The sequence below is a fragment of the Pseudorca crassidens genome, chromosome 6 (genome assembly GCF_039906515.1).
Source record: "Pseudorca crassidens isolate mPseCra1 chromosome 6, mPseCra1.hap1, whole genome shotgun sequence".
Classification (NCBI taxonomy): Eukaryota; Metazoa; Chordata; class Mammalia; order Artiodactyla; family Delphinidae; genus Pseudorca; species Pseudorca crassidens.
Window position 1 is genome coordinate 34,108,382 of NC_090301.1, and position 12,498 is coordinate 34,120,879.

At 42.1% G+C, this 12,498-nt stretch overlaps 2 protein-coding genes across 10 annotated transcripts in view; one reads left to right on the forward strand and one right to left on the reverse strand.

Moving 5' to 3' along the window:
* The window catches only part of STRADB (STE20 related adaptor beta), a 94,016-nt gene extending 91,979 nt beyond the window's left edge, over positions 1–2,037 (reverse strand). For 4 of the 9 annotated variants that reach the window (XR_010944312.1, XM_067740993.1, XM_067740995.1 and 1 more), the window contains exon 1: positions 1,854–2,037. The gene's annotated coding sequence lies outside the window, so the exon portion shown is untranslated. Of the gene's footprint in view, positions 1–272; positions 405–1,853 lie in introns of all 9 variants that reach the window. The other 5 variants (XM_067740992.1, XM_067740996.1, XM_067740988.1 and 2 more) reach the window with 3 other exon arrangements.
* Positions 2,038–2,194: 157 nt separating this feature from the next.
* TRAK2 (trafficking kinesin protein 2) overlaps positions 2,195–12,498 on the forward strand; it is a 70,126-nt gene continuing 59,822 nt past the window's right edge. Inside the window, exon 1 of the mRNA XM_067740985.1 lies at positions 2,195–2,464. The gene's annotated coding sequence lies outside the window, so the exon portion shown is untranslated. The remainder of the gene's footprint in view (positions 2,465–12,498) is intronic.

The window sequence follows — 12,498 nt, forward strand, 5'->3', positions numbered from 1 at the left end:
GCTCACTTTCCAGGGTGATTCGGATCAATGAAATACTTTATCTGAAAGTGCTCAGAACTATCAAATACTGTATCAATAAGAGCTTGAGAAGATGCTCTGAAAGGTACCAAATGGTAGGACTCATTTGGAAAGTAAGTCGGCAATGTTTTGATAACTATAAAAATGTTCATCCCTTTGACCCTGTAAAATTCTCACTTCTGGTAATCTATTCTAAGGAAACATCCAAGTAAATGAAGAAACTACAAGCATGTAGAAAGTAATCACCCTGTTACCTGAAACGGTCAAGTATTCATCCCACAAGTGTTTAATGAATGGCTGCTATGGGTCAGGCACTGTGCTGGGCACTGGGGACACTCACTAGTGATCGAGGCAGACAAGGCCCTGACCACTTGGAGCATACATTCCTACAAGCAGAAAGATCAGGGATGTCGTGATTAACTGAATTTCCTGGTTCTCAGGAATTTGTTTCTTGCTCTTTCTGTGTAATATCAGTTAAGTTCTTTCTTAAACAACAACAAAAAACCTTTAAACTCCATTACATTATCTATTTTTCAGAAAAACTCATAAGAAGCAGACACAATCTGTGAGAATTGTCAGTACTAAAGGGGTTGCCCACGTGCATGGCTTAATCCCAGAGGATTTTGCTTTAGATGTGACAGACTATTAAGAGATTCTTTTATGAGACATTTTGAGGTCAAGGCAGCAGCTGCCCCCGCTAAGAGACGGGGGTGGGGGTCGCTGGAGGGCGGGGTATAGGTCTGCCGTCATAATTTTCTCCTGCGTGCTCTTTCACTAGGTATGAACATAAACCCTTTTCAAAAATTCATACTTGAGACTTGTATTTCTAAATGTATTTACAAGTACATCAGTGTGGTCCCTCGCAATTATCTCTAAAAAGAGAATTTAAATAAATCTTTCTAAATAATTTAAATTTGTTCTAAAATAGAATGGTTCCTCCGAAAGCTTTAATCTGAAAGGTTAACACTTTCTGCGACAATCGGAAGGCGCATCTAAATTACAGAACTCGGGTTTTGAGTTAATTTAAGCATCCAACAGAGGCCCTTGTTACAGGGAATGCAAAAAAGCCAGATTTAACTCTTTGCGGAGCTTTAAAATTACTGTAATTTTCAAAGTTATCTTGGGAACCCATAAAATCTTAAAAATTATAGCCACGCACAACTCGGTAGAATTTCCAAACTTAGCATCGTGACTCAGGCTTTCAAAAAATATTTACTAAGCGCCTACTGTGTGCCAGGCTCTATCCTAGATAGGCGCTGTCACCAATTCCAATCGAGTTCTGAGGAAAAAGGTACGCGACACAACAAACCCACGAGGGAAAAACACAACGTTGAACTTAAATACCGAGGACAAAACGCGGCTTGAGCGTTCAATTACGTAAAAGCTTCCTTCCGAGTCCTGCTTTGGGGGACTTTGCAGCGAACTCGCAGAAGGCGGCACACAGAGCCGGGCCGGAGGGCACCTTGGGTCTGGAGACTCTGCGTGCCTGTGAGTGCGGCCAAAGGTGACAGCGGCGGGGGGGGGGGGGTGGCGCCGCGGGCAGCTAGGCCCCGCGCACCTGGCACCGCCGACCCCAGCAGGCACCGCCTACCCCGCACGCAGGTGCCTCGGCCGCCACGCGGCCCGGGACGCCGAGCCGGAGCCGCGCGGCACGCAGGGGCCGCTCGCCACGCCGGGCCGGACTCCCGCCACGGCTCCGTCGGCCTCCCGGGCTCAGGCTGGAAGCGGGGCGGCGAGTTCTAGCCTCGAGCTTCCGTAGGCGCGCGCTGGCGGAGCCGCGCTCCCTCACTACTTGACCAGCCCTTCCCCTCCCCAGCCCGGCCTCCCCTCATTACCCTGGCGGCGACTGCGGCCAGCGGCTCTTCTCAGGCGGCCAGCGGTGCGGGGCCCGGGCGCCAGGCCCGCCCAGCGGCAAAGCGAGCGCGCAAGGCCCGCTCGCGGCACAAGCCGCGGAGCCAGGAGGGCGGCGCGACCCGTCTGGCACTGTGGGCCTGGAATTCTGCCCCAACCCCCAGCAGCCCTCCACCACTGGGCTCGCCCCACCCTGGCCCCAGGGTCGCGGCCCCGCCCCCGCCCCGCCCCGCCCCGCCCCGCCCCGACCCCGACCCCGGGCTAGAAGCGAGGGGCGTGGCCTTTAGAGATAGGGGCGTGGTCTAGAGGAAACTACAATCCCCAGCAGGTCGTGCGCTGGTGCCGTGCAGGCTGCTGGGAGAATGGGTTTCCTCCTCTCTTCCCCAAATGTGTGGGGGCTGTCATTGACCTGGAGTAGCTGCAAAACCGAAGTCGCCGAATGATGATGTTGTGAAATCGCCAGTCCGTTCCTGCCACGCCCGGGCGGTTACTGGCAGCGGCGGCCGCTTCTGCTGCTCCTCTCAGGCTGCTGCTGTTTTAGAGGCTTCTCCCTGGGCAAGCGCGTGCGAAGGACGGAGGACGCCGGACCAGTCCTGTGAGTAACCTTCCCGCGCACGACTCGAGCTTGCCCTTGCCATCCTCCCTTGAAGGCAAAGGAACCTCCCCACCCCGCGCTCCTCCCGGTCTTCGGAGGTCACGCGCGGACACCGGAGCCTGAGCTGGGTACCGGAGGACTGGGTCCTCGCCGGGTCCGTCCCCCCCCACCCCGCCCCACCGCGGTGGGAAGCGGGTGGTTTCCCAAGTGTAAGTGCGAAGTGTTGGGCGTTGGGCTCCGGCCTCGGGGTGCACCCCAGCTGCACCTCTCAGGATTGGCAGCATCCCATCCTCTGCCGGACAGCACCCACCTGGTGCCCCATCCTTGAGCGATAAGCGGCTTTAGTGTCTGGACGTTAAACCTTAAGCCTTGGTCGCCATCTGTGATGTGAGCGAGACGAGAGGGTATTGGAAAGAGCTCTTTCAGTGTTGAGTTGGGCTTTTCTTGCGGTTGATTTTGAGCCAGACACCGCACGTCTTTTAAAAGAAAGACGGTTGCCTTTAGTTTCAAGCGTAAATAATGGATATTGGCAGATGTCCTTTTAGAACCAGAGTAAAGATAGTCTCCTAAACACTTAAAAGATTTCTGGGTCATTATAATAGCGGTGAATTCAGTTACTTGACCACGAACCTTTTATTTAAACCTGCAGTTTCTGCGTCAGAAACTAACTTCACTGGAAATTCATCAAGCTAGAATGGACCATAGGAATAAAATGAAATGGACTCTTCCAGTTTTGTTTAGTTTAGTTTTGTTTTATCTATTTCAATGATTATTTTTTCCTGACCTTCAAATCTTTGCTGTAGAATTGGAAGCTACAGCATGTTAATAGCATGTTAATGGTGGTGCAGTGACACTTGCGAAGAAATTGTGAAGGACATTTGGTGGGGAGAAAGGGCAGGGATGAAGACACTTGATCATTTCAGCAGTTATTCCAGCTTTCTGTTTTTAAAATTAAGTAATGTTCAACAAGTCTCAGACATTCAGCAAACACATACTGTATGAAAGACAGTGTTTTATTATTTTGCAGATTTTTATTCGTATGGTGACAGGGGTCAGAAAGACAAAAATTTGAGTACTTTCAATCAGCCAGGCATCTCAGTTATGAGCTGTATGTACATTTGATCACTTAATCACTATAATAACCCTGTTGCATAATCTGAGGCTCAGCTTTGCTTATGTAACAAGTGGAGATTCATACCTAGATCTGCCTTACTTCAAAGTTACAGGTCAGGTACCTACTTCAGAAATTACTGACCTTAAAGTTTGTATGATTCAAAGGCATTTTCCAGCGTTATTTCCTAATACTGGTTCCTACTACATACCTTGGACATTTAGAATAAGTTGTGAACCCTGCTTTAGTACTTTTGAACCAGTTATTCTCTCTGCTTGTAATTCCCGTCCTCCATAGAGCTGCTTATTAAGACCCTGAAAGCCCGTTACAAATCTACCTGTTTACTTAATGTAAGCCATGATAGGACTGGTCTTTCATCTCAAAGGTCTTTCCAGTTCAAAGGTTTAGTGGTTCTGAAATTGAAAATATGAGCCAAGGAGTGTTATTCTCTACTGCAAATGGTTAACATCTGTAGTCGCAAAGACTAGAAAAACTTGTTTCTTAAGATTTTTTTACTTCAATACCCAAAGTATGTTTAAACACTAATATAAGGAATGAGGCAGATGATATTATTTCATGTTTATTTTGATCTTTGTTTATATCATCCGTACCAGTTTTTGAACCTCTTTAGTTACTATCCTGTTTAGTGGTAAGAAATCTGAGGCATTAAAGTAATATTCACATTTAAAATAACTTCATAATTGAATGAACTAAATTATTCATGATTTCCAGTCATATTAGTTCAGATCTGCAGTGATCATATAATAGGAAACATTTGTATAGTACTTATAAGTGTTAGATACCCGTCTAAATATTTTACCTATATTAACTTATCCTCACAGTAGCAGTGTGAGATGTTCTTAATAGATAAGCAACTGAAGCAGAGGATAAGTTAACATACCCAAGGTCATTCAGCTACCAAGTGGTGGAATTGGGTGTCAAACCCAGGCAATCCCAGAATCTGTACTCTAACATTTATTGAGCACCTACTATGTACCAACCCTACAACTGGATGCTTTTATTATAATTAAGTCATTTATCTTTATAACTGCCTTATGTAGAATGGAAGGTCAGCATTTAGTGACTTGTCGAAAGCCACAAGATAAGTAAATGGTATAGCCAGGATTTGAACTCACGCTTGCCTTTCTTCAAAGTCCATGTTCTTCTACTTTCCCTAAATAATCAAATCCTTAGTAAATACCTTCAGTGGAACAGACACTGTGCTAAGTGCTAGAGATTTAGTCTCTGCTTTTAAGGAATACAGTCTGAAGAAGGAAGAGACAACTGGGATAGTGTGTTAATGGGATAGCAGCATACAGAGAGCAGCATGCAGAAGTACTATGGGAACACAGAGACAGGGCAGTGAAATCTGCCTGGATGGGAAGGCTTGGGCCAGTCTTGGAAAAACAAATGGGAATTAGCCTGGCTAAAGAAAAGGAGAAGGAGTTGTTGTGGGCTGAATTGTGTTTCTCCAAAATTTGTAAGTTGAAGTCCTAGCCCCCATAACCTCAGAATGTGACTGTATTTGGAGATGGGGCCTTTAAAGAGGTAATTAAGTTAAAATGAGACCTTTAAGGTGTGTTATAATTCATTCTGACTGGTAACCTTATAAGAAGAGGAACTTTGGACACAAAAAGACACCAGGGACATGTGCATATAGGAAAAAAAAAACCACGTGAGGACACATTGAGAAGGCAGCCATCTGCAAGCCTCACGAGAAACCAGTGTTGCTGACATGTTGATCTTAGACTTCTAGCCTCCAGAACTGTGAGAAAATAAACTTCTGTTGTTTAAGCTACCCAGTCTGTGGTATTTTGTTATGGTGGCCCTAGCAAACTAATGGAGAGATGTTCTAGCAAAAGGAACGACATACAAAAAGCTTTTGAGATGTGGCCGGGTGATTAGGTTTTATGGTAAAAAGTGTTGAGAGATGAAACTGGAGACTAGGCAGGGTCCATATTTGGAGGAATTTGTATGAGACTCTAAGGATTTTAAACTTTATCCTATCGGGGATGGAATGGAGGGGGTTTGTAGCAGTGGGAAAACATTAGGTCTGCATTTTAGAAAGATACTCTTTGAGCCATGGGAGGATGGATTTAAGGGGGTAAGACTGGAGGCAAGAAGATCAATTAGGTGTCTTATTGTCACAGGAAGCTGAACTAAATATTTTCTCAGAAATTGAAATGTCAAACTACAACAGAACCATTGTTAACATAAGGAAGACTTTAAAGGACACAGCTAACCCTTAGGGAATACATAAGAAGATTTAGGAAGAATTTGTATATACCTATTTAGTACCTAGAGACTGGCTTCATTTTGCTTTCCATAGATAAATAAAGCTTTACTCACGTATCACAGAATATTCAGTATTTTTCCACTGTATTTAATAGATACTTTTATGATGCTTATACTGTTCTAAGCCAAGTCCTCTGACAACTTTATGAAATATCTACTCTTATTATCTCCATTTTATACATAAAGATATTGTAGCATACAGAGATTAAGTAACTTGCCCATGGTCACGTAGCTAATAAATGGCAGTATTAAGATTCAGATTCAAACAGTCTGTCTTCAGAGTCTGTGCTTTTAGCCATTATACTGTGCCGTTGCCATATATTATTTATCAAGATCTTCAAGTACCTATGAAAAGAGAAGGAAGGAATACAGAAATAAATTGGCTATGTTTACCATGGGGAGTATATAGTTTACCAGAGGAGATAAGGAACAATTACAAGGTTTTTTGAAAAAAGTGTTTCAGAGAAAAATGGAGAGTATTGGGAGACAACACTTACTTTGAGTTGGGGCCTCTGAGAGAGCTTGGTGGGAAAAGTGGTATTGACCTGGGGTGTGAAGAATGTCTAGACTTTGGGTACGAAGAACAGAGAGAGGACATTAAAGACAACATAGCATGAACAAAGTCATTGGTTTGGGAATTTCCTGGTTTGTCTAGGGAACTAGTAAATATAGTCCTTTGTTTTGGCTGGAATATATTATGTGGTTGGAGAAGCCAGTTTGGGGGATGGTAGGTGGGGGGCAGCAAATGTCTGAGAAAGAGCACTCTTAGGGGAGTGAGGGACAAGGAAAATTGTGAGGTTTTTAAGCCAAATGATTGAGGTGTATACTAGAAGTAATTATCTTTTAGGAGAGGATCAATAAAGTTCATCTAGTCCCAACTTAACACGTAAGTCCTATTTTACTGTCTCACAAATTCCACACATCCCTCTTACTGTTTCTATTCACCTAGTTTATGCCTTTATTAACAATAATTCAGGCATAACGTGGTAAAATTTCTTAATTATTTTTCTGTCTCTAATGTCTCCATTCCTGAAATTTGTCCTGTATTCTGACTCCAGATTTATTTTTCAAATGTCACTTTCCACTTAGAAACTTGTTCCCCCTCCTACACTGTTGGTGGGAATGTCAGCTGGTGCAGCCACTGTGGAAAACAGTATGGAGATTCCTCAGAAAACTAAAAATAGAATTACCATATCATCCAGCAATCCCACTCCTGGGTATATATCCGGACAAAACCATAATTCAAAAAGATACATGCACCCCTATGTTCATAACAGCACTATTCACAATAGCCAGGATATGGAACCCACCTAAATGTCCATTGACAGATGAATGGATAAAGAAGATGTGGTACATATATACAATGGAATATTACTCAGCCATAAAAAAGAATGAAATAATGCCATTTTTAGCAACATGGATGGAACTGGAGATTATCATACTAAGTGAAGTAAGTCAGAAAGAGAAAGACAAATACCATATGATCTCACTTATATGTGGAATTTAAATGATACAAATGAACCTACCTATTAAACAGAAGCAGAATCGGGGACATAGAGAACAGACTGGTGGTTGCCAAGGAGGAGGGAGGAGGGAGAGGGTTGGAGTGGGAGTTTGGGGTTAGCAGATGCAAACTGGTATATACAGAATGGGTAAACAACAAGGTCCTACTGAATAGAACAGGGAACTATATTCATTATTCTGTGTTAAACCATAATGGAAAAGAATATGAAAAAGAAGGTACATATATGTATAATTGAGTCACTTTGCTGTACAGCAGTAATTAACACAACATTGTAATTGAACTATACTTCAATAAAAAATAGATTAAAAAAAAAAAGACTTAGAACCCAGTTGTGACCAACTGACCAAACAATATTGTTTCATGGTAGGGAAAAAAAAAAGTTTTAATCGGAAAAAAAAAAAAAAGAGGGGCTTCTCTGGTGGCACAGTGGTTAAGAATCTGCCTGCCAATGCAGGGGACACAGATTCAAGCCCTAGTATGGGAAGATCCCACATACCACGGAGCAGCTAAGCCCGGGCGCCACAGCTACTGAGCCTGCACTCTGGAGCTCACGTGCCTCAACTACTGAAGCCCACACACCTAGAGCCTGTGCTCCACAACAAGAGAAGCCACCACAATGAGAAGCCCATGCACTGCAATGAAGAGTAGCCCCTGCTCGCTGCAACTAGAGAAAGCCCGCATGCAGTAACGAAGACCCAACTCAGCCAAAAATAAAATAAATAAATAAATTTATTAAAAAAAGAAAACAAAGAAAGGAAGGAACTTGTACCCTGTGTAATCAAGTTCAGACTTCCTGATCCTTTTTTTCTTCTTTTTTAATAGATCTTTATTGGTGTATAATTGCTTCACAATACTGTGTTAGTTTCTGTTGCACAACAAAGCGAATCAGCCATAAACATACACATGTCCCCATATCCCCTCCCTCTTGAGCCTCCCTCCCTTCCTCCCTACCCCACCCCTCTAGGTCATCGCAAAGCACCAAGCCAATCACCCTGTGCTATGCTGCTGTTTCCCACCAGCCAACTATTTTACATTCGGTAGCGTATATATGTACACGTCGATGCTACTCTCACTTCACCTCGGCTTCGCCCTCCCACCCCATGTCCTCAAGTCCATTTTCTATGTCTACTTCTTTATTCCTGCCCTGCAACTAGATTCATCAATACCTTTTTTTTTTTAAGATTCCATATATATGCGTTAGCATACAGTATTTGTTTTTCTCTTTCTGACCTACTTCACTCTGTATGACAGACTCTAGGTCCAGCCACCTCACTACAAATAACTCAATTTCGTTTCTTTTTATGGCTAAGTAATATTCCATTGTATATATGTGCTACATCTTTATCCATTCATTTGTCAGTGGACATTTAGGTTGGTTCCATGTCCTGGCTATTGTAAATAGTGCTGCAATGAACATTGTGGTGCATGTCTCTTTCTGAATTATGATTTTCTCAGGGTACGTGCCAAGTAGTGGGATTGCTGGGTCATATGGTAGTTCTATTTTTAGTTTTTTAAGGAACCTCCATGCTGTTTTCCATAGTGGTTGTATCAATATACATTCCTACCAGCAGTGCAGGAGGGTTCCCTTTTCACCACACCCTTTCCAGCATTTATTGTTTCTAGATTTTTTGATAATAGCCATTCTGACTGGTGTGAGGTGATACCTCATTGTAGTTTTGATTTCCTTTTCTCTAGTGATTAATGATGTTGAGCATCTTTTCATGTGCCTCTTGGCCATCTGTATGTCTTCCTTGGTGAAATGTCTATTTACGTCTTTTGCCCATGTTTTAACTGGATTGTTTGTTTCTTTGATATTGAGCTCCATGAGCTGTTTGTATATTTTGGAGGTTAATCCTTTGTCTGTTGTTTCATTTGCAAATACTTTCTCCCATTCTGAGGGTTGTCTTTTTGTCTTGTTTATGGTTTCCTTTGCTGTGCAAATGCTTTTAAGTTTCATTAAGTCCCATTTGTTTATTTTTGTTTTTATTTCCATTACTCTAGGAGGTGGGTCAAAAAAGATCTTGCTGTGGTTTATGTCCAAGAGTGTTTTTCCTATATTTTCCTCTAAGAGTTTTATAGTGTGTGTGGTCTTACATTTAAGTCTTTAATTCATTTGGATTTTATTTTTGTGTATGGTGTTAGATAATGTTCTAATTTCATTCTTTTACCTGTAGCTGTCCAGTTTTCCCAGCATCACTTATTGAAGAGGCTGTCTTTTCTCCATTGTATGTTCTTGCCTCCTTGATTGTAAATTAGGTGCCCATATGTGCGTGTGTTTATCTCTGGGAATTCTATCCTGTACCATTGATCTATATTTCTGTTTTTGTGCCAGTACCATACTGTCTTGATTACTGTAGCTTTGTGGTATAGTTTGAAGTCAGAGCGCCTGATTCCTCCAACTCTGTTTTTCTTTCTCAGCGTTGCTTTGGCTATTCGGGCAGACTTCCTAATCTTAACTAGCCAAATTTAAAGCTCCAAGTATCTTCCCCATAATCATTCCCACTTAAGTTTGTCTGTACACTGCTGCCAAATTGGCTCTGCCTGCTGTTTGCTTTGGGGCCTCTTTTTCTTTCTATGTCCTTTACCTACTGGATACCCCCATTCTCACTATTGAAATCTTTCCATCCTTGAGGAGCCCTGTATTAAATCTTACTCCTGTGTGAAGCCAGGCTACTTCAGCTAGAAAAGAACTCTCCCCCCACTGACTATCTATACAACAGTTCTGTTCTAATACTCATTAGTTACTTATTTCTTATCTGGTGGTATTCTCTTAAATTCTTACAGTTCTTTGATCATTAGATCTTAGATCTAATCTAGATCATGGAGATCATTGGAACTTTCCCCATCAGATTTTAGATTTCTTAGATATTCATCTTCCCTTAAGACAGAGACTGTTGTATATTACTTTTTATCCCTTTCCAGTACTTTTAGTTTAATTCAAGAGGCATTTATTGAAAGCTGTCCTGTAAGCAGCTAGTTGACCGGTTGTTAATTGAAATCATTTATTGAAATTTCTTTTGGGGGGGTGTGGTGGGATGAACTGGGAGATTGGGATTGACATATATACACTAATATGTATAAAATAGGTAACTCATAAGAACATACTGTATAAAAAAATTAATTTAATTTAAAAAAAGTAATTTCTTTTATAACTGACTTCTTAATATGTAATGCTCTCACTTTATTGCTAGCTTTACTACTGACTCATGTAACCTTGGGACGTTCTGATTAACTGCACCCTGTATTATGGTTTATTCATGCTAGAAAATGAGCACACAAAGTCTACCTGTGGTATAGAAGTGGAACTAATTCATGTTGTAAAGATCATTGAGATCTTTGAAGCTTATCCATATATCTCTGTCATTTTGCCAAACTGTGAGTTCTTTCTTTTTAGAAAGGTTTCTGACAAGTCATGAAGAAGGAAGGAATAGTTCAAATAAAATAGGGTCTAATTTAAGAGTGTCTATGACTATGTTGTTTAACAATGGAGTTGATAGTTATACATGTTAATGGTGAAAGAATTCACCCACCAGTTCAGTTAATAGTTCATTTCAACAACAAATATTTATTGAGTTGCTTGAGCTCCTGCCATTGTATTTCCATTCTGATCAGCAAGGAGGTGGAAAGGGAGAAGATAGCACTTTCCCCCTTCCTGTCTGGAAGAGGACTTCCAGGAAGTAAATTGTAATATATGTTGGGAAAGAAACATTAGATGCTAAGTTAGAAAATAAAGGTAGTAGGGGAGGCTACTTCAGACCAGGTGGACTGGTAACGTCTCCCAGAGGGTGACTTTTCAGCTGAGACCTGAGGGGTGAGAAGTAGTTCCATATAAAGAACAAGAGGGGAGAGTATTCTGGGTACAGTGAACAGTTGCAAAGGCCCAGGATAGGAGAGAGTATGATGAGGAAGCGGAAAGAAATGACAGGAGGCCTGTGACTGAGTATGAGCAAAGAGGAGAGTGGTGCAAGATGAGGGAGGAGAAGTAGTCAGGGGCCAGACGGGGCTGAACCTTGGAGACTGATTAGAAGTGTGGATTTTATTCTGTATATTATGAACACCTTGAATTTTTTTAAAAGGAGTTTAGTTTTAAAAACTTTATTCTTGTTGCCTTATGGAGAATAGAGAGGAGATTAAGCATGGAGTCTGTTAGGTTTTTCATATTCTAAGAAATGATGATGGCTTGAATTAGGATGGTAGAAGAGGGGATGAAGAGAAGTGGGTGTGTTTGAGATATATTGGTATTAGACTATGCAGGATTTGATAATGGATTGAATGTGGCAAGGTGAGAGAAAGGAGGTATCTGCTGTTCAGTGGATCAGTTCAAGGGATCATAATCAGTCTGTGAGAGATTTGAGTGGAACTCAGGAAGAAGTCTGGTCTGAAGAGCCTGATTGGGAGTTATTAACACGAAAGAAGTGGTTAATCTGTGGTCGTGAATGGTTTGCACAAAGGTACATTAAAAACAAGTACATGGTCACAACTGGAACTCTGGCATCAACAACATTTAAGGATCAAGGGGAGGGAGCTGGGTGATCCAAAGGAGGGATTTGAGAAAGAGCATTCATTGTAAGATGTAGGCTCCAGGAGGCCACAGGAGGAAAGTTGAAGTAAGGAATGGTCAGTAATATTGAACCAGAGATGACCTAAGATAACAACTAAGAAGGTATGATTGGATTGGTTAGCAGGGACTGTTGGTCACTGAAGGGAAAGTGGTTTCAGGAAAAATCAGATCGCAGTGAGGTTGAAGGATGAATGAGAGGTGAGGAGAAGGGCATGAGAGTCATACTCTGTGAGGAAGCTTGGCTGAGGAAAGCAGCTAGAGGGGAACCCAGAGTCTTGGGGAAGGGAGATTTTTAAACTTTTATTTTATCTGTTTTTAATAAAATAGAAGACTTTGGACATGATAATAGGCCAAGGAAGAGGGTGAAGCTAGTGGAGTATAGGGATAACCAGTAGAGCAAAGTTGCGAGAAGGCAGGAGTAGAGACTTACAAATAACATACATTTCATTATTTTTTAACTGGATGGACATATACACATGGTAGGAAAATTGGAAGGAAATGATGAAAAATAAGTTTCTTTTCTCCTTCTGTCTTCCAGCCAC